The sequence below is a fragment of the Toxorhynchites rutilus genome, chromosome 1 (genome assembly GCF_029784135.1).
Source record: "Toxorhynchites rutilus septentrionalis strain SRP chromosome 1, ASM2978413v1, whole genome shotgun sequence".
NCBI lineage: Eukaryota > Metazoa > Arthropoda > Insecta > Diptera > Culicidae > Toxorhynchites > Toxorhynchites rutilus.
The window spans coordinates 141,716,534-141,739,993 of NC_073744.1; positions in this window are offsets into that span (position 1 = coordinate 141,716,534).

Sequence of the window (23,460 nt, forward strand, 5' to 3'; positions counted from 1 at the left end):
CCATAATGCGCACCAAACAGTGACTTTTGACGGATACAATGGCCTCTCAACAATCACGTGTGGATTTTCTGAGTCCCATATACGGAAATTTTGGGTGTTCACATAGCCACCGAGCTCGAAATGTGCCTCATCTCCGAAGAAAATTTAATGCGAAAATTCAGCATTTTGCTGCTGTTGTTCGTTCACCCATTCGACGTATGTCCGACGCATTCCATGGTCACCACGCTCTAATTTTTGTACCAGTTGGACTTTATATGGATGTAGGTGCAAGTCCAAATGCAAAATTCGCCACAATGATGTGTTTGACAAGCCCAATTGCTGAGCACGCCGTGGAATCGAAACATTCGGGTCATCCTCCACACTGGCAGCAACAGCAGCAATATTTTCGGCCGAACGCACATTACGATGATGCACAGGTCTCACAATATCCGCTACGGATCCAGTTTGTTCGAATTTACGCACTACATTAGCGATTGTGTGCTCTGTAGGCCGTCCATGACGACCAAAATCCGTCCGTAATGCTCGAAAAACATTTGCCGGTTTTTCATCATTTTTATAGTATAATTTAACAAAATTAACACGTTGTGCGATGCTAAAACGATCCATATTGTAAAATGGCAGACATTCAACTAACGATATGACGCTTTGGTTGACAGCTATGTCAAACGGTTCTCAGCGCAGAGCTGTATACTTTCGGAAGCCCGAAATGGAAAACCCTGTACATTTTTAGTGATTTCAATAGCTTGTTCTCAAAGCAATGTTTAAGCTATTGAAAAAAGTTGTCTGTTCAATAGATAACACGCACATAACTCTTAGACCTTTTATCTTTCGAATGAAGTGATTATCATACCACTTCGTTCAGTTGGCAAAGAAATATGAACGCTCAAAACATTGCACCTCCAATGCAATTCTCTGGTTTTCGAAGATTTTACCTTACACCACAATACAGAAGTGAAAGAATACATCAATACTACTGCGAAAACAAACATATCCATTCACCGTGCATATCATTCCATCCGAGGAGAATATGAAAACATGAAAAAGAGAACAACGAAGCCAACACTCGCACGAGCTCGTGAACTGTTGTTTGCCTTCCTTTACTCTCTTAAGGCTGCTGGCATATACAATAGAGGTCTGCGGAGAAGCAGATTTTGCGTCGCAAGCCGCACCTCTGCACCTCTGTATTTCACGTTTCCGATCCGAACCGATAATTCATTTTCTAACCGTGAACCGAGAAGCAGTAGCATAGCTGCAGCACTAATATCGGCAGCAGGTAGCAGTAGCTAAAAGCTCCTATTTCCTGCAAAATCTGAGCTGTCTGCTTCGCTTTTTCTAAAACACATCCTCACGATTTTGGCAGTCATTTAGCTAGCAACTAGATGACGGCGGCATCGTGGGTGTTCAAATTTTTCTTCAAGACCGTGGGTTTCGAATAAATTTTCTAGATTTGATCCATTCCATGAAAAACTTGTCGCTTCTCAGGGCCACCGATACTTTCACTAATCAGTTATTTCAATACACTTCAATGCAACGATTCATTCCGAATTAATAACAAAACAACAAAATTATTTTTTATAATTTGTTTGCCCGGTGAGCTTATGTGAATCCAGGAGTGTTTTTGGGCTGGGAGCTAGGCGTCAAAGTACAACACATAGCAAGTCGGATGGGAATAAGAAATTTTGTGTTCTTCGGTTGAAAACTGAAGGTGAAAATTCGTTTTTTTACGATCGCTGCAGGCGAATTTCATCCCAACTCGACTGTCCATTGGCAGCACTATCTCAGATAGGAGTGAAACATTGTCGGTGTGAAGACATTGGTCATTTGAGCTACTTTGCATACTTGAAATCTTCAAAAAATAATTACTACTTTTTGAAACAGGCCAATTTGTTTTTCTTAATTATTTACAAAAATGTATAAGTCAAACACTATAATGCGTACAAAATTCTAGTCAAAATGCAGGAAATTGTTTGAGTTTTTATAAATAAATGCCTTTTTTTTCTAAATCATTGAGAATATATTTCAAAAATTGAAATTATTTTTTGTGAAAAAAGTTTTTTTTAAATTCTCGAAAAAAATATTTGAATAGCCTTTGCAATTTTCAACAAGTCATCCACACATTTGAAGATGGGCACTGTTTTAGGAACACTTTTTTTTCATGTTTTCTTTGAAAAAGTTACAACTAATCTTAACTTTGTTTAAAGTTTAAAGTTTAAAGGTAGCGACATATCGTATTCGGCAAAGTTTTAGATCTTATTAAAATATGAACTTCCGTCGAATGTGTCAGTTATATTTTTTAAACAAAATTTCAGGGGGTTATGCTAAAGGGTCTTCGTAGCCTAATAGGTTGCGTGTCCGCTACTAAGCGAACGATCATGAACTCATAACTCAGGGCCTCTCAACTGACCATCTTTGTGTGTTATTCTAGCAGCTATGTCCACGCAACAATTATCATGTGACGGTAATCCCAGCCCCTTACCGCTCACATTTTCGGTCTGCTGCATTGGTAATTGGTACTATTAATAACACAACAATGGAAGCCTCATATCAACAGTCCCGCTGTGAACAGTCCAACTGTGAACATTCGAACAATAGGAATATTCTTACGCCGAAAAGAAGGCGACATGTGCTGTGCATCGATAGAATATGAATAACTTTACGCCTGAACGGCTACTGTGTAATAGATAAAACAAATGTTTATCGATGGATAGGAATACTCTTAAGCCTAAAAATAGTAACAGTGTAATATACAATAACAGTTATCTTAAGATAAAAATATATGCGAATGAATTCGGCTCTGTTACAGCTGAATTGCTCAATGAGCCTAATAAAATAAACTGATGGGAAAAAAATATATCATTGAAAGAAAAATATTTTGAAAATTCAAATTTATTTGTTTAATTCTCAACATTTTTATGTAATGTTATAGAAACATGTCAAGAACATGTCGAACGCGAGAGTTTGCACACAAAAATGTTACGAGTAAAACATTACTTTTTTCAGGAGTCCTCATACAAAAATTCCATGTATTCCAGAAACTATAAAAGAGAGAAAGTTGATGTCTTCGACAAAAGTTTATATTTTTATAAGATCTAAAACTTTGTGGAATACGCTTTATCGCTATCTTGACTTTGAAAGAACTTAGTATTAGTAGTAATTTTTTCAAAGAGAACGTGAAAAAGTTATGTTAAAAAAAACTTTTTCCCTATTAAAAATGCCCATCTTCCGATATATGGGTAACTATATTTCGATCAATAATGGAATTTTCTCTAGGGTACATTCTGAAATGCCTAAGCTTCAGAAATATGAAGAATTTTTTTTTTCATATTTTCAGACTAGAATACTGTCTTAACTGTTTTACTGGATCGAGATAAAAACTGGAACATTGGCAACGGAACGCACACATAATCGCTTCCTAACTATCGTGAATCATCGCCGCACAGACGAGTGCAGAGCGATGAATGGTACACAAAGAATTAGAAAATTATTCTTCTCTTGCGAACGGAGAATGAAGAAAAAACTGAAAAGACTATTCATTAATTCAATTTAATTATATAATCTGACTACCATTTCCTCAGTATCTAGCTAGATGTTCGTTCACTGCAACTATGGGTCAGGTTCAGTAGTGGTAATCGAGTACGAGCCATTCACATCGTGTAGTCCATAGCATTCTGCTGCTTCAAGATGCATGAAGGGGTTCGATATGTAGTGAATGAGAGGCAAAGAAGAATATAAACTTTCAACTCCGAAAGCGATCATGACGTTTTGGTTCGCATATTTGTGCATCATGAAAAGGTAAACGAAGCGAAACACTTTCACATAGCATGGATTATTTTTTGACGCAGGATTACGTCTTTCAGTAAGGGTTCCAAATCAGAAAACGATTTTATGAAATAAAGTTCCCGATAATGATCGTTTTCGCTACGTTTTTATGCGTTGCCAAATGTAGATTGAAGAGATTAAGAAATGTGTAATAACAGGGATGGGAGGGCGAATATAGATTTCTAATGATCCTAAAACTGAAGATGAAAGTTTTTTCCGTATCGGTTGCTGTCGAAAAGGGTTAGTACATGAATCAATCGTTTTCAGCCTGTTGGAATTTAATGTTCGAAAATGAAGACCGCGCAATCGAGCTTTGATTCCAGTCTCCGTTCCTTCACCCCTCTACCCTCCAATGTATACCTCCCTAAACTGTTCAATTCGTGTCCAAACAATAGTTTAACAATGCTTTTTCACACGCTTGCTGAACGCAAAGCCCCCGAGCAAATATTTTCTTTAGAATCATCCCGCGACAGCCGCGTCCTGCCGCCATACAAAAGAATGCCGCTAATGTCAAAAGCCCAACCGTTTATCCTTCCGAGCCCCAGAGAGACCAGGATGCCTTGTGGAAACGTGGTACGTGGCAGAGATAGTCTGAGTGACAATCGACAGAAGCGCGCGCCTTGCGTTACACCAGTTGGATGTTTGACAAAAAAAAAACATATGACAGGACACAAAAACCGGAAACTTACAGCCTTTGTTCGGCTCGGCAAAGCATCAAACGTTGGCTGGGCTCGATGGTGCTCCACACTTTACTCATTTCCTCCCGAACCCACCAGCAACTGGTTCTGAGCCAGTAGTTGTGTCATTGTTTGTAATGCTCGAAAGCGGATTGAAACGAGGCGTGAGACAGTTTTTGGATAATGAACGAATCTCGAATGCCTTGTGGTTTCGCCAGGATATCCAAGGGGGGGTTAGCGCAGTAATTCGATCTTCAGGAAGGGGCGAGTAGGGTCTTTTGCTGGTGCTGGCGAGGTTCATGGCACCGAACGTCATCTGTGCTCTCGAAATAAGTTCAAAAAGAAAAGCAATATATTAACTGAAAAGAATGTTCCCGTCCGAAAGATAGAGGATGGGCTTGGGTGGGACCAAGTTTGTTAAAGCCATTGTGTTGCTTTGGGAGGGATGATCCGCCACGTTAAGTCGGGAATGTAATCGCGGTGTTTTCAGCGTGTCGCAAGATTAATTGCACCCATCACCGTTTGACAGCTTGTTGATGCTGGCCGTTTGAAAGATTATAAAACTCGCTGCGGAGCAATGTTGTGTCCGACGAATTTATGATACGTAATAAAATAGGGAATATTGTGTCCACGGGCAGATGATAAATCAATGTGGGATCCAAGATTTATGTACATTTGGCGGACGAAGAATGGCGAAGCATTTTTGACGTAGGACTACGTCTTTCATTTCTATACCGGGGTGTAAAATCAAAGTTTCGAAAACGAAAGCGTTACGCCGGAGACCGAGATTTTGAGCGTTAATAGCTCCTAAACAACTGAACGAAATGGTATGATAAACACTTCATTCGAAAGATAAAATGTCTACGCGTTATATACTTGTTACTTTTTGATCCAAAAACTTGTTTCAATAGTCTTAAAATTGCTTTCAAAACAGGCTATTGAAATCACCAATCGGTATATAAGCGAGCGGCGCTCGGAAATCCACTCAGTTCTAATTGAACAGCGATTGGAGCATGTTGTCGCTGTTGCGGTGAAGCTCTTTATTTATCATGAAAGCGCGGATGAACGGTGTCACCAAGAGCCTGTTTGTGCACCCTAGGCCAGAAGGGAATCTATCAGGAGGAGAGTGATGCCACAAACGGTTCCCTGGGAAGACATCGCTACACACACATACACGCGCGGCTATTAACAGGTGGTTATCGAGTTGACATTAACCACTGGTGGGCTTCCAGTATCGAGGAAAATGTGGAAATATCTAATCGTTACTGAAAATAATCTGCCAGTTCCTTTGGGAATTTTCAAAATATATTCATGTGAAAGAGTTTAATTGAATGTTTTCTATCCATGTTACACTGTGACCAAATATGTTTCAATCAAGTGCTATTAACAGGTGGTTATCGAGTTGGCATTAACCACTGGTGGGCTTCCAGTATCGAGGAAAATGTGGAAATATCTAATCGTTACTGAAAATAATCTGCCAGTTCCTTTGGGAATTTTCAAAATATATTCATGTGAAAGAGTTTAATTGAATGTTTTCTATCCATGTAACACTGTGACCAAATACATTTGGTTTTGTGGTTTTTCAATCAATCGCAATTAACAGGATAGCTTCAGAAGATTATTCTTCCCCATCAGTAGGATATTTCCGTATCCAATATTGTATGCGCCCGCAATCGATTATTGCTCAGTCGCCGAAAGTTCCGAGCTCAGAGAGTTCATTCCCCTCTAGTTTGCCTTCCAAATTGCCATCGTAAACCACACCTTCTCTCGATTCAATCACACACAAAAAGCATACTTAAGCGATATTCTGGTGGTGAGACACATTCATTTTTCGTGAGGACATCGACAAGACAACATCGTTGCCTAACGTGCTGGAGGAGGTGGACGGTGAAGGATCGCCACATACACGCGCAGAACTCTTTCCGTTAGGATGCCATTCAGCATCGGGAAAGTTCCGGAAAGATCTAATCATTGCTGGAAAATAATCTGCCAGTTCCTCTGGGAATTTTCAAAATATATTCATGTGAAAGAGTTTAATTGAATGTTTTCTATCCATGTTACACTGTGACCAAATATGTTTCAATCAAGTGCTATTAACAGGTGGTTATCGAGTTGGCATTAACCACTGGTGGGCTTCCAGTATCGAGGAAAATGTGGAAATATCTAATCGTTACTGAAAATAATCTGCCAGTTCCTTTGGGAATTTTCAAAATATATTCATGTGAAAGAGTTTAATTGAATGTTTTCTATCCATGTAACACTGTGACCAAATACATTTGGTTTTGTGGTTTTTCAATCAATCGCAATTAACAGGATAGCTTCAGAAGATTATTCTTCCCCATCAGTAGGATATTTCCGTATCCAATATTGTATGCGCCCGCAATCGATTATTGCTCAGTCGCCGAAAGTTCCGAGCTCAGAGAGTTCATTGCCCTCTAGTTTGCCTTCCAAATTGCCATCGTAAACCACACCTTCTCTCGATTCAATCACACACAAAAAGCATACTTAAGCGATATTCTGGTGGTGAGACACATTCATTTTTCGTGAGGACATCGACAAGACAACATCGTTGCCTAACGTGCTGGAGGAGGTGGACGGTGAAGGATCGACACATACACGCGCAGAACTCTTTCCGTTAGGATGCCATTCAGCATCGGGAAAGTTCCGGAAAGATCTAATCATTGCTGGAAAATAATCTGCCAGTTCCTCTGGGAATTTTCAAAATATATTCATGTGAAAGAGTTTAATTGAATGTTTTCTATCCATGTTACACTGTGACCAAATATGTTTCAATCAAGTGCTATTAACAGGTGGTTATCGAGTTGGCATTAACTACTGGTGGGCTTCCAGTATCGAGGAAAATGTGGAAATATCTAATCGTTACTGAAAATAATCTGCCAGTTCCTTTGGGAATTTTCAAAATATATTCATGTGAAAGAGTTTAATTGAATGTTTTCTATCCATGTAACACTGTGACCAAATACATTTGGTTTTGTGGTTTTTCAATCAATCGCAATTAACAGGATAGCTTCAGAAGATTATTCTTCTCCAACAGTAGGATATTTCCGTATCCAATATTGTATGCGCCCGCAATCGATTATTGCTCAGTCGCCGAAAGTTCCGAGCTCAGAGAGTTCATTCCCCTCTAGTTTGCCTTCCAAATTGCCATCGTAAACCACGCCTTCTCTCTATTCAATCACACACAAAAAGCATACTTAAGCGATATGCTGGTGGTGAGACACATTCATTTTTCGTGAGGACATCGACAAGACAACATCGTTGCCTAACGTGCTGGAGGAGGTGGACGGCGAAGCATCGACACATACACGCGCAGAACTCTTTCCGTTAGGATGCCATTCAGCATCGGGAAAGTTCCGGAAATAACTAATCGTTACTGAAAATAATCTGCCAGTTCCTCTGGGAATTTTCAAAATATATTCATGTGAAAGAGTTTAATTGAATGTTTTCTATCCATGTAACACTGTGACCAAATATGTTTCAATCAAGTGCTATTAACAGATGGTTATCGAGTTAGCATTAACCACTGGTGGGCTTCCAGTATCGAGGAAAATGTGGAAATATCTAATCGTTACTGAAAATAATCTGCCAGTTCCTCTGGGAATTTAAAATTACATTCATGTGAAAGAGTTTATTTTAATGTTTTCTATCCATGAAACACTGTGACCAAATACATTTGGTTTTGTGATTTTTCAATCAATCGCAATTAACAGGATAGCTTCTGAAGATTATTCTTCCCCATCAGTAGGATATTTCCGTATCCAATATTGGATGCATAAAACCTTGTGGCTCCAACGTAACGCTCTCGTTTTCGAAGTTCTCCAAATATTCATTCATTCAGAATGAATTCAGATTCAACTTCAAACAAATGATCTCTAAATCAACGATAGTCCTACGTCACCCTTGCGGTTATACCATAGATATAACCCACTTCCTGTTTTTTTTCACGCATGTATGAGTCTAAAATTAATAAATCATTGCGATTTCGTAAATCAGTACTTTCAATTGAGTTGATGGAACAAACAACCCATTCGAACAAACAACAGTCTGTCGTTGTCTGTGGTAATGGAATGTAACTATTATTATAGCTCTGCCGCAAATACCCTCAAAGCTTGAGAAAACCCGCTGTTGAACCCGTTACAAGTGTAGTCGTTGATTGTGTACTCTATAGCCATACGGAAGGTAGTGAAGTACAGTACCAAAAAGGGTTTGCTTTATTGCTAAGAAGCAAAAAGTTTTTTCAACGTTGAGCGTTCCAACACAGCATTTCTGCTTTGTTCCGTTGAGTTCCCGCTAGCTAAGATGAGTAGCTCAAGGAAGGACGGTGTATCGACTAGAAGCACTAAATTTGGATCACAGGCCTCCCACTGTGAATGATGAGATGTCCATCTCACAGCTTGCGAACTTACTCTCAGCAAAGCTGGAGAGCACGAAATCGGAGATTTTGCGGAAGATAGACAATGAGATTACAACAGTGAAAGCAGAGATCAAATCCGAGCTAAGAAGTGTACGTGTGGAGCTTTTAAAAATCAATTGATGAGCTAAGTGCATCTGTTGATCACAACAAGGTGGCTATCAAATCAACCCATCATGCTATAGCTCGCTCTCGGAATATAAATGATCTGATTGTTTCTGATGTACCGTATATGCAAAAGGAAAATTTACTGGCTTACTTCAACAAATGGTGCCATGTTTTGGGATACGTTGATAGTTCCAACCCATTGGTGGATCCTCGTCGACTTTCTAAATTGTCTTTGACACCTGGGAAGAGTTACCCTATTTTTCTGCAATTCACCAACCATCGTAATGATTTTTATACCAAATACTTGCGGGTGAGACCACTTACATTAGAGCAAATCGGTTTCAAATCTTGTAACAGAATTTACGTCAACGAGAATTTAACGACAGCAAACAGAGCTTTAAAGGCAAAAGCTTTGTTTATGAAGAAAGAAGGGAAGTTTGAATCCGTGTTTACGAGAGACGGGATCGTATGTGTGAGAAGAATTGCTGATGCTGATCGTTATGAAGTAACTTCGAAGGATCAGCTGATGGAGCTTATACGAACTAATTGAACCCTTTTCAATAAAACGCTCTCTTTCCTGCCTCTCCATCCTCATATTCATCCATGAATCCTCTCCTAAAAGCAATTACCGTCTCAGTAAGTGAACCTCTCCAAAAAGTGCTCTCTGTCCTTCCTCTCCGTTCCTTAGTTTTTTCTCTGAATCCCCTCCTAAAAGCTAAACATCAACAAATCGAACTTCATGATCATGATACTGAGTTCTGCTGCTGCTACCATTGCTGAGAACGCTGCGTCTTTTGGATAGTTGTCATACCGACAATTGCTGGGTGCTGGATGGTTACCTATATTAAACATGGCTTGAGCAATTTGGAGGATATGTCAGATTCAATGATTCTAGAATAATCTTTTACACTGTGCTCTTTACGTTGAGCTTTTTAAGGGTAGTTTGCGTCTTTGTTATTATTTGAATATTTTATATTTTCAATGAATTCATGTTTATTTTTGCTTAAAGTGCAGCATTGCTTCTTAAGTGTACATCATTGAGATTATGGCTGAAATACATTCTTCAAACACCCCTACAAATATAAATATTCCGGGAATAGTCATGAAGTCAGCCTCAATACCCAAGAAATTGTCAGTTTGTAGTTTGAATATGCAGAGCATATGTGTAAAAAAATATGGTTAAAATGGATGAGCTACGTCAAATAATGAGCATTGCTAGTGTGGATATAGTCTGTGTATGCAAAACCTGGCTGAATGACAGCAAGCCTTCAAGTTTAATTGAGATTGTCGGTTATAATACTGTAAGAAATGACAGGATTGGAAACGTTGGAGGTGGTTTATTAATATATATATAAAAAATGTTACAATTTCAAATTATTGAATCTTCTTTCATTGAACAACACAATCACCCAACTGAGTTTATCTTCGTTCAAATTAGGGTAAATTCGGAAAAGATATTAGTTGGACTAATCTTCAATCACCCATCGCTTGATTGTTCAGAGCTTATTTTCGAGAAAGTTACGGAGTATGGAACGCGGTATAATAATGTTTTGCTTCTAGGTGATTTCAATACAAATGTTCTTCGTACGAATTCTAAATCTGAGCGTTTCATTGATGTTCTTAATTCACTGTCATTGAGCATAGTTGGCAAAGAACCGTCTTTTTTCCATTCCTATGGATCTTCGCAGCATGATTCGAGCATAACCAACGAGCCAAGCAAAATATTAAGATTTGGACAAATAGATGTTCCAAATATATCACAACATGACCTCATTTTCGCTTTTCTGAATTTCGATAAAAGTATAGTCAACAAGGAGGTCTATTACCGTGACTACAAACATGTTAATTCTGATTTGATGTTATCACATCAAATCAGAATTAACTGGGATGTTTTCTTCTCATCTGATGATCCTGATACATTAGTTGACTTATTCAATTGTTTTGTCAAAACTTTGTATGATAGTTGTGTCCCTATTAGGAAATTTAGAAATAAGAATCGACACAACCCTTGGTTTAATGAACAAATTCAAAAAGCTATGATTGATCGTGATCTTGCGTACAAAAGATGAAAAAATACACATGATTCAAATGACTTCTCATTTTTCAAACACTTCATAAATTTGACCAATCGTTTAGTAAACTAGGCTAAAAGAGATTATTACAATACTCACTTATCTTCTAGTACGTCTACCAATCGGTTTTGGACAAAATTTCGAGAGTTAGGGTTTTCAAAGCGATCGGCTCAGAACGAGATTAATTTCGATGTTAATGAAATAAATAGTAACTTTCATAAAAAAAAACTTAACATCACATTAATCATATATCCAATTCTGAATCAGAGCACCATTTCCGTTTTCGATGTATTTAAGATTACGATGTAATCAATTTCATTCAAATGGTCACATCAAATGCTGTGGGCCTAGACGAACTTCCCATGAAATTTTTAAAACTCATTTTACCAATTCTAATCGATCCAATTACCTACATGTTCAATTGCATTATTGTATATGGTACATGTCCTCTTGCTTGGAAATGTTCTAAGGTAATAAGAAAGAAGAAAGAAGAACAATCTAGACACTTTGGATAATTTACGACCCATAAGTATTTTATGCGCTCTATCTAAAAGCTTCGAACGAATACTTAAAGATCAAATGTGCTTTTTTTACAAGAAACTCATTTGGTAACAACATTCCAGTCTGGTTATCGTGCAGGTCATAGTACCAAAACAGCAATGATGAAAGTGTATGATGATGTCGGATATGCTATCGATAGTGGTGACAAAGTAATCTTGATTCTATTGGATTTCTCGAAAGCATTCGATATTGTTTCCAATGCTCAGCTATGAGGAAAACTGAACTCGAAACTCAATTTTAGTGCTTCTGCGGTAAACCTCATCGATTCTTATTTAAATGATCGTAAACAAGCAGTTTATATAAATGACGTGCCTTCAGATTTTCTTCCAGTCACATCGGGAGTGCCCCAAGGACCGGTACTAGGCCAGTAATTGTAAAACATTGGGCCTGATCACGAACATCACTGTCACGTACGCTTTCACGTCACTTACACTTCACTTAATCTTTTTGTGTCTATCATCATAGTCACGGACAGTTGCGTGTAAAAATGAACTCCGTGAAGTGAAAGTGTTCATTCCCGTTTATAACAGACATGTTGGTTGCATAATGTCGGGTGTTTAAACGTTGTGTCGGTTGCATAATTTTGGACGTTTAAACGTTATGTAGGTAAAATTATTACAGCGTGTGAGATAATATTCCATTTAATTAATGGTATATTTTAGAACGACAAGTTTGTGATTATACCTCGATGATTAGTTTGCTGAATCAAATGCTGGCTCAAAGATGAGGAGGAATCCTTGATTGCTCGGGAATAATGTAGTTGTCGAACATATGGGAATGTAATTTTACGCTAGAGATAAAACATGACTATTATGTTTAATAATCGAAATCTAGCATACTCTTGTACTCAGCTCTGTCTTGCTCGTTTGAATAGTGAGAAATATCTAGAATAATTTTTAATGAACCATTGTAGAAACGGTTTTGATGTTTGATGAATAATAATATCTTCTATATATCAGAACAAACTCGACTTTATCCACCTCACGATCAGTATAATCTGAGCTACTCTCATATGGGATTCTGAAGTTTAATCCTCTTATCCTTATCCATTCTCGTGTAATTTGATGTACGGCACAAGAAGTTTGATTTAATTTTTTAAACAGAAACTGGTCAGCAGCGTCGGTCAGAAGCATAATCCTTATAGAAAACAACTGATGGGTTTCAAGGAATTTGACAAAAGCGAAAGTGATTCAGATTTTCTTTAGACGGATATCAAAATTATAGAAAAAGAACTAGAGTTTCTTGTAAATGATTTGCAATGATAAAATCATTTTTTCCTTGTTTGAAATTATTATCGCTTTTTTATTATTCTTTCATTCAAAGTATGTCCTCAAAACAATACCGTTGAAAATATCTATAACGAAAAAAGTTATAACTATCGTCCTGATTCTGGTCTGGTCCGCCAATTGTGAATGTTTAAATTACAAAAAAAAAACTAGCTCTGCAATGTTGGAAAAACTTTACAGTTATTATTTTATATTCAAAATATCATCAAATCAATATTATACATAATCAATCATAATGATCGTATTTGGGCCAGTGGCCCCCATTGCCATTTTATAGTGTTGCAACTCTCTCTTAGTCTGATCCTAGAAAGCTTTCACCATCTAAAACACAAGTGACAAATATACCTGTTTTTCTCCGTGACATGACAGTATCGTGGTATTCATAATAACACCGAGTTCATCAAAGTCGTCACGACGGATGAACTCTTCTGGATTCAACACACACGGTGACAGCCGTAATAAGGTTGTATACAATTCACTTCGTTTTCACCGTGAAGTGACGTTCGTGATCAGGCCCATTGTTCTGTGCATATTTTTGCGGATGATGTCCAGCTTTACGCAAACTACAATTGTGAGGTGCGTGAAAGACACAACGTCCTATCCCTCGCAGTTGACAGTATAATAGTGATGTTGATAGTATATACTGGCAGCACTAGTAAGCCATATATTGGACATCATTTCCTCTCACAACAGACAACTGTCGAGCCGGTAAGTCATACTCAATATTTATTCCCTGTGTCGGGTGATTTCACTGTAGGTTTATACTGACGACATTGAGGAACCTTTACAGTAAATACATGAATGCTTCACATTGGCGATTCTGCCGGATATTTAAATATGCAGTGAAATCACCCGACATAGAGAAAATAAATTCCAAAAATGTGGCGTGTTGGGAAAACCGTCTGTGAAAATAAATGGCGCATCGGGACAACCGCCAGAGGTACTGCGTGTTGGGACAACCGCTTGGAAAAATGGCGCGTCGGGACAACTGCCTGAAAACTGCGTGTTGGGAAACCGCTTGGAAGTGGCGTGTCGGGACAATCGCCTAAACACTGCGTGTCGGGATAACCGCTTGGAAGAGGCGTGTCGGGACAACCGTCTAAGAAAGCTGCGTGTTGGGACAACCGCTTCAACAAAAGAATGGTGGCGGAGCAGCCACCCAATGTCGGCGAGTTGGAATGGCTGCAGAAGTGATAATGCGAGTTGTGTTGATAGCATATTAGACTGAATACTTGTTCAATAACAAATCAAGGCGATTCGTATGAGAACGCTCGAGGTGGCACATGCCGAGCATCCCTAGATACCGAAACTGCAAATAATTTTTGACGTAGGACTACGTCTTTCATTTCTATACCGGGGTGTAAAATCAAAGTTTCGAAAACGAAAGCGTTACGCTTGACACCGAGATTTTGAGTGTTAATAGCTCCTAAACAACTGAACGAAATGGTATGATAAACACTTCATTCGAAAGATAAAATGTCTACGCGTTCTATACTTGTTACTTTCTGATCCAAAAACTTGTTTCAATAGTCTTAAATTTGCTTTCAAAACAGGCTATTGAAATCACCAATCGGTATATAAGCGAGCGCCGCTCGGAAATCCACTCAGTTCTAATTGAACAGCGATTGGAGCATGTTGTCGCTGTTATGGTGAAGCTCTTCATTCATCATGAAAGCGCGGGTGAACGGTGTCACCAAGAGCCTGTTTGTGCACCTTAGGCCAGAAGGGAATCCATTAGGAGGAGAGTGATGCCACAAACGGTTCCCCGGGAAGATCTCGAAGCAGCCGCTACACACACACACACACACACACACACATACACGCGCGGAATTCTTTCCGTTTGGCATTCTTTGTGTGGACACCGACTGGACAACATCGTTGCTGGACGAGCTGGACGGCGAGGGATCGAGTGCCTTTCTCAAGGCAAGAGGGTGGAGGTGGTAGCGCTGGATTAAATAGAGTAGAGTTTTCAAAAGGCTTTTCTCAAGGCTAGAGACGAATGAACTGCAAAAGTTTAAAGTCTCTCTAATACAAGACCTTCCTTCCTTCCCTCCCGTTTGGATGCCATTCAGCATCGAGAAAGATCCGGAAAATAATCTGCCAGTTCCTCTAGGAATTTAAAAATTCATTCATGTGAAAGAGTTTATTTGAATGTTTTCTATCCATGTAACACTGTGACCAAATATGTTTCAATCAAGTGCTATTAACAGATGGTTATCGAGTTAGCATAAACCACTGGTGGGCTTCCAGTATCGAGGAAAATGTGGAGATATCTAATCGTTACTGAAAATAATCGTCAGTTCCTCTGGGAATTTAAAAATACATTCATGTGAAAGAGTTTATTTTGATGTTTTCTATCCATGTAACACTGTGACCAAATACATTTGGTTTTGTGATTTTTCAATCAATCGCAATTAACAGGATAGCTTCTAAAGATTATTCTTCTCCATCAGTAGGATATTTCCGTATCCAATATTGTATGCGCCCGCAATCGATTATTGCTCAGTCGCCGAAAGTTCCGAGCTCAGAGAGTTCATTTCCCTCTAGTTTGCCTTCCAAATTGCCATCGTAAACCACACCTTCGCTCGATTCAATCACGCACCAAAAGCATACTTAAGCGATATTCTGATGGTGAGACGCATTCATTTTTCGTGAGGTCATCGACAAGACAACATCGTTGCTGAGGGTGCTGGATGGCGAAGGATCGAGATCTGCCCTGAAACGCAAGCAGTTTATTTGAAACTGTGAGGAGCACAGAGAAGCCGATCCTTCAGGAGAAGAGAAAGTGACCATCGAAGCAGCCGCTACACACACACATACACGCACGGAATTCTTTCCGTTTGGATGCCATTCAGCATCGAGAATGATCCGGTAAATAATCTGCCAGTTCCTCTAGGAATTTAAAAATACATTCATGTGAAAGAGTTTATTTGAATGTTTTCTATCCATGTAACACTGTGACCAAATATGTTTCAATCAAGTGATATTAACAGGTGGTTATCGAGTTAGCGTAAACCACTGGTGGGCTTCCAGTATCGAGGAAACTGTGGAAATATCTAATTGTTACTGAAAATAATCTGTCAGTTCCTCTGGGAATTTAAAAATACATTCATGTGAAAGAATTTATTTTGATGTTTTCTATCCATGTATTACTGTGATCAAATATGTTTCAATCAAGTGCTTTTAACAGATGGTTATCGAGTTAGCATAAACCACTGGTGGGCTTCCAGTATCGAGGAAAATGTGGAGATATCTAATCGTTACTGAAAATAATCTGTCAGTTCCTCTGGGAATTTAAAATTACATTCATGTGAAAGAGTTTATTTTGATGTTTTCTATCCATGTAACACTGTGACCAAATATGTTTGCATCAAGTGCTATTAACAGATGGTTATCGAGTTAGCATAAACCACTGGTGGGCTTCCAGTATCGAGGAAAATGTGGAGATATCTAATCGTTACTGAAAATAATCTGCCAGTTCCTCTGGGAATTTAAAAATACATTCATGTGAAAGAGTTTATTTTAATGTTTTCTATCCATGTAACACTGTGACCAAATACATTTGGTTTTGTGATTTTTCAATCAATCGCAATTAACAGGATAGCTTCTGAAAATTATTCTTCCCCATCAGTAGGATATTTCCGTATCCAATATTGGATGCATAAAACCTTGTGTCTCCAACGTAACGCTCTCGTTTTCGAAGGACTCCAAATATTCATTCATTCAGAATGAATTCAGATTCAACTTCAAACAAATGATCTCTAAATCAACGATAGTCCTACGTCACCCTTGCGGTTATACCATAGATATAACCCACTTCCTGTTTTTTGTTTGCGAATATGGCTTGGCTGCAGATTCCGATCAATTCGTGATGTCATGTGAAACTGGTGCTATAAATAGAAAATAGAAATCAAATCCAATGCAATGGATATTCGCCCTTTAAACGGTTTGGAATCCGATTGTGCTCGATTTCATGGTCCATATGTGAGATATGGCGGTGTCTTAATACTAGTAGTTATCGATTACAGATCGAGGTTTGCGATAGCTAAACCCATAACGTCGAATTGTTGAAAATACGGAAAAGGTTCTGGATGAGATGCTTGGTAGAGAAGGGTTTTCCGAGAGCAATAAAGTCCGACAATGGTCCGCCATTTGATGGGGAATAATATGAGTTTGTGATAATTTTTCAGATCAATTCAGATAAAATTATCTACACCATGCTTCCTTCCAAAGTTAGAATTAGTCGAAAATTTAATGGAAATTGCAAAAACAATGTCAACCGCATCGTCAATCGGGAACAGTTACAATGAGCTGTGAACTGCAGTGCAGGTGCATGATGCTGCTGCCAACTCAATCACCAGGGTTTTTTTTCAGAGAAAGTAATGCGGGAAGGAAGATCCAACGATGTTTGCCACTATTAGACCGTAGAGGAGTACATAGTCACTGTAATGGTCGAGTGACAGTCTGAAACTAGGGGAAGTTCCGGATTTGACACCGAACGTTACATAGTGGAGAGCATCGTATACTGTTTCATTAATGAAAATCAGCTGGATAACCTAAAGTAGAGGTTTTAGCGAGCAGTATATATATTTTTAAATCATGTATCCTCAACTGACATACCAGCATCAAGAAAGGTTTCATTTCTGTTTCCATTTCTTGTTAATATAGCTGGAATGTATGTATCTGCTCCCGTTAAAAACGTGGATATTTATTCCGGTGTGCAGCGTATGGAGAAACTACGGATATTTTCGTTGCTATTTCCTGGTAGGATTTTCTGTATGCGAGGATTTATAATTTGACTCTGTGGAAATTTAGATGATACAGGGACAAGAAAAGAATAGAAAAACACAAGCAATGAACAATTTTGACAGTTGCGTGCTATTGAGTGCGTACAGTACTTGCTTATGTCTATTGAGTGCGTGCAGTACTTACTTAGGTCTAGCCTAAGGTAATTATATATTTGCATAACAAGTGAAGCAACATCATTACTTCGATAGGAAGGGGACACGGTTTGTGGAGCGGGGGTTGTTTGTTTTGTCATTGCTAGGGAATGCCATTTTTGCATTTTTACATGCGAGAGCGAGATGCGAGAGATGAACTATGTGAGAATGAAATTCTACAAAATCCTTCCTTCTCTTTCACATAAATTCGAGAATGCCACATGATTGCTTCACCTGGTATATATATAGGCACTTTAATCTAGACAAAGTATACAAAACAAGGCAGAGTGTCCCGCAAGTAGACATCCAATTTGGATGTAAACCTATTACGTCAGCATTATCGAACTGCATTTATGGATATCACCCAGAGAGTTTGCCGCCATTTTTTTCGTTCCTCTACAAAATCTTGCTAGTTAAAAAACACCATTCTGAATTATAAACCGTATTACAAGTACTACACAAATGGTAAGAATAAAATAATAGATAGAGTAGGCAGATCAGTATAGACCGTTGGGATTGTAATCAGATAAAATGCACACAGCAGTACATTTTTTTAATCCATTTACACTGTTTCAAATATTCTATAGCGTTGATTGAAGAAATTAAAATAGATTGAAATGACAAAACCATTACACAAAAAAAAAGTAAAATAACATAAATAGAATAAGGGAGAAGGAAGATGTGAGGTGCGTGAAAGACACAACGTCCTATCCCTCGCAGTTGACAGTATAATAAAGATGTTGATAGTATATACTGGCAGCACTAGTGAGCCATATATTGGGCATCATTTCCTCTCACAACAGACAACTGTCGAGCCGGTAAGTCATACTCAATATTTATTCCCTGTGTCGGGTGATTTCACTGTAGGTTTATACTGACGACATTGAGGAACCTTTACAGTAAATACATGAATGCTTCACAACAATAATGTGAACGCTTTGACTATTTGTAGACTAGTGAACGATGATTTAAATTCTATAAAAACTTGGGCAGAGGCTAATAGTTTGAAGCTTAATGCACAAAAGTCACAAGCTCTTCTTATTACACGGGGTAATAATGTTAACCATTTGAATTTTACTATCGGAAATGACACAATTCAGTTTGTAGAAAGTGCCACTAGTCTAGGGTTCATTATCCAGCATAACTTCCAGTGGGATAAATTCATATTGGGCCAATGTGGCTAGATATACGGAACTCTACGATGTTTGTATTCAATCTTGGTCGTCTGGCAAGTGTTCCGCATTTACAGAGTAAACTTTTAGGTTACTCTTCCCATAACTTTATAAAAGCTCGCTCTTGCTTAATACTTCATAAAATAATTACAACAAAATGCCCCGCATATATTCATGAAAAGCTGATACCTATTAGAAGTAATAGAGTAGAGAAAAATGTTGCATTCTACAGCTTTTTATGCCAAAACTATATTTGTGAGAGGTGTTTGTCTCTGGAATTCTTTACCAAGCAATCCAAGAACTCAAAAATCATTTTCAACATTTAAGAAGCAATGCAAAGAGTACTTTAATTTAATGAATTAATTTATATAGAGAACATTTTTGAAGTTAGATAGTACGTAAATGACTAGTAGTAACATGCACTCCCTATATAGCAATTTAAAAGATGTATAATCTTATGCTATTATGTGAACAAATAAATAAATAAATAAATGAATACGCAACGGTGACTTCTTCGCGAAGTCGAAGCCACATCATTCGTTTTTTTACATTGTGAGAAAACAGACGCACCTCAACCAACGGGCGAATTAATTTTCCTAATTGTTATCGTTCTCAATTTGTGTACAGAAGCGGTTAGAATGTGGTGGGTTGGTAGAAAAACTACCGCTGAAAGAAGCACCGCATTCCAATCCTACCTCGCTATTTCTAACGGAGCGGCGGGAATAAATTATAGTGGAAGATATTTCAGAGGAATTTTCATTTAAATTCCTGTTTGTTACAACGAGTTGAATGGAAACCTTGGTTCCTCACCAAGGTGTCCGGCACTGTTGGGAGTGGTTATTCGAAGGCATGCGGTGGCAGCAAAGGTCATTTTTCACACAATGTTATACTCTTCGTCTTATTGTTTTGCGGTGAGTGATGCCTATGCTGCTTCCTTGGGTCTACTTACATTCATTTTTTCCCAACGGTCGATAACTGTTGCTTATGCAATGAAGAGATAGACGGTTCCAAAATTTTGGCGAATTTAACCGAGTTCTTAAATATCTCTGGAAACTCAGAAAAATTGAGTAGTTTGACCGTTATGAAACATAGATTACTTAACCATATATTTTGCTAACGTTGCGAAAAGTTTTCATTACCCACGTAAACATTTTTGTATTTAAATAGTATAATTGACATAGCAACCATTTCGCGCGGAAAAAAACACTATTCTACATAAACTATACCACAGCCACGTACATACACACACTCCAGCGAAAAACTTGGTACATCAGCATCAGATTAGTCTTTTCCCATCGGGCGAAATTCGTTCGCTCCGGATATGTGAGTCAATATTTACATAGCAGCAGTGCAACCGTGAAGCAAGTTGAGGTTTCATGTGGCTGCACCCAGGTTGGTTGATGTTTGTGTTTCGTTTTTTGTCCGCCCTCGACCTTTGCGCTTTTCGTGATGCGAACGACAACTTGTCACCGTGGTATGATGAAGACTACGAACTGGAGAGATCTGCTTTTTACAGAGAGTTCCTAACGAACATGTGTGGGGTAAGAAAAATAAACAAGGACTTCTCCTGGTGGCAACAGACTGTGATAGATTTCGAGGCCAGATTAAATTCAGTATCATCCGCTATCCGCGAGTTATCTACCAGTCAATATCACTAACATTGTGTAAACGTACAGTAAGTCTCATCTTGAAAATATGATAAAATGCAGTTAATAATTTGTTTCGAATGTCTTCTATCGATAAACCACACTATTAATCAACAAAAGGATGGCGATATATAAGGTGTAGTAATCATTCCAGTGGTTTGAAAGTTAGTCAAAGTAATTTCTGGAAAAAGAGGAAAAATAATTTTCTTATTTTTGCATACTTTATGAGAGAAAAATCTCTGCTTTTAAGGAAAAATATAAAAAAATATAGCCCTCTCTATTTCTAAACTATGTAAAATTTAAAAACAAATGCAATAAATAATTACGAAAATAAAATCCAATTTTCAGACAAGCGTAATATTTTTCCAATGAAGAGTCTGTTGATTGGCCTCAAATTGATATGTCGATCATCTGATCATCTGAATCGGTCAAGTAGATCAAATTTTAAGAATTTCTGAAAAAAATCTTTTTTGGAGAAAAGGGGAAAAATATTTTTCAGAACACCCTAAAAAGGGAATGGGCACTAGGGTGCCAATGAAAATGGTCAACTAGAGTTTCAAAAAGTTACCCCATCAAAAATGTTCACCACCTTGAAAAAACGACCTATGCAAAATATTAGCTCAATCGGACTTAAGGGAGAGTGGCGCAAAGCGGCCAAAGTTGAGTTTTTTGAAAATCGAAAAATCACCCAAGGGGGAAGTAGAGGAAATCGGAGTTTTCGAAAAAAAAATTTGTTGATGCTAAATGTCTTAAAATTGCATAAAACGTCGAGATCAAGTGTCATCTCGAAAAAAAATTGTTGTCAACTATTTCTTTGTCAAAAATCGATTTTCAGGCGAAAAAACGATCAAGTACCAAAAAAACATTTTTTTTTGTCAAAAAAAAAAATTCGAGATAACTGTAAATCTCGACGAGTAATGCAATTTTAAGACATTTGACATCAAATTTTGTTTTTAAACCCCGATTTTCGGTGATTTTTCGTTTTTCAAAAAAAAAACTCAAATTTTAGCGTTTATGACACCAGTAAATGAAGCCCGAATGAGCCAATATTTCGCATAGGGTATATTATCGTACACATCAACATTTCGTAGCAAGTTCCGAATGAAAAATCGAGATGACTATTTTTATTGGCACCCAAAACCATACTTTTCGTTTCGTACTCCGTAAGAAAACTAAGTCCCAGAAAAAATTTCGAGATTCGATGTTTCATGCATTTTTAAGTCATTTGGCATCGAAAAAAAAATCGATTTTCCAAATTTCTTTTCCTCCCCCCTTGGAAGATTTTCGAGGATTAAAGAATCAAAACTTTGAGCGCTTTGAGGCACCCCTAAATCATGTCCGAACGAGCTGAAACTTTGCACAGATTAGTTTTTTGGGTCAACAAACAAAATGAACATGGTCGGTTTTTGAAATTTGACATGACCATTTTCGCTGCCACCCTAATGGGCACCCTAACGAAAAAATAAAAAAAAATAATTGCCTACATTATTACGTAGCCTGTTTTTCAATTGTTCATATTTTTTGTATGGCGATTTTTGTTGAAAAAAATCACAGGAGGGTTGTGTCCGAGACACGACCGCATGGTTGACGTAGGATTCGGTTGCATGCTGTTTTTGTATATGTTTGAAAAATTACATCGTTAAACTCTTTGATAATGATTTGATGGTCCTTCGAAACCAACGAAACAAGCTGCTGTATGCCTCATTACGAATTACAATTGACTGATTTGACTGAGCAATAATTGTGATTACACGAACGCGGTATTTCCATTTGAATAACGGTTTCGATTTTCCAATCGTTCGATAGTCAGTTTCATGGCACATATTATATTATAGTAAATGTAAAAAATTGTCATGGAGAGCTAAAGTCGATTGACGCAAAAATCTCATCAATGCATCACGAAATGGGTGAGCAATTAGCGTTTCAAACTGGACATTTTTCCCAATGCGATCGATTCGTGTACAATTTATACCCCCAATATGTTCCAGAAAAACGTAATCCTATGTCAAAAAAAAAAACCGGTCCAATATCTTGCGATAAGGAACAAAACTGACACTTTTCATGAAAATTTCAGAACCTTTATATTAGTATGGCCTGGAAATGCTGTGCATTCAATACTTCTATATTTCTTAAATATTCGCCAATTTATTCTATAGGGTCTTACAGATTAAACGCTCACGCAACAAAATTTAATAACTTCTTCAAAAGTGTATCCAATTTTTATTTTAGAAACACGAAAATAAAGCTTATTTTAGGACATTTTCGATGTGACTGTGAACAAAATTCTTCATGCACAACTCTACCTTCGATGCTGTTGAAAATCCAAGTTATTTCTTCTTGAAGTTTCTTCAAATTTTGTGGCTTATTAACATAGCAACGGTCTTTCACGTACCCCCATTGGAAGTAATCGACGACGAGAAATGTTGAAATTCTTACCATAAGAGGATAAAGTTTCATTAAGGCCTCGGTTGCTCCAGAATTACGATTTTACTAAAAATACACGTTCTTGTAAATTGTACATCTTGACACTAAAAACCATCCGATCAGATGGAACTAGTAGCCGAATCAGTGCTTGGAAATATCTGTATCACATCAATATTTTCAGCTGAATTTCCGGCCACAATTCGATCATTAAGGCGCGTCCACATTATGCTGAATGATGCCGATCGGCCTGTACCAGGCGGCATATTCGGTTCGTTATGTAATGTGGACGCCACATTGGGTACACGAAGCCGGAACCCCATCGG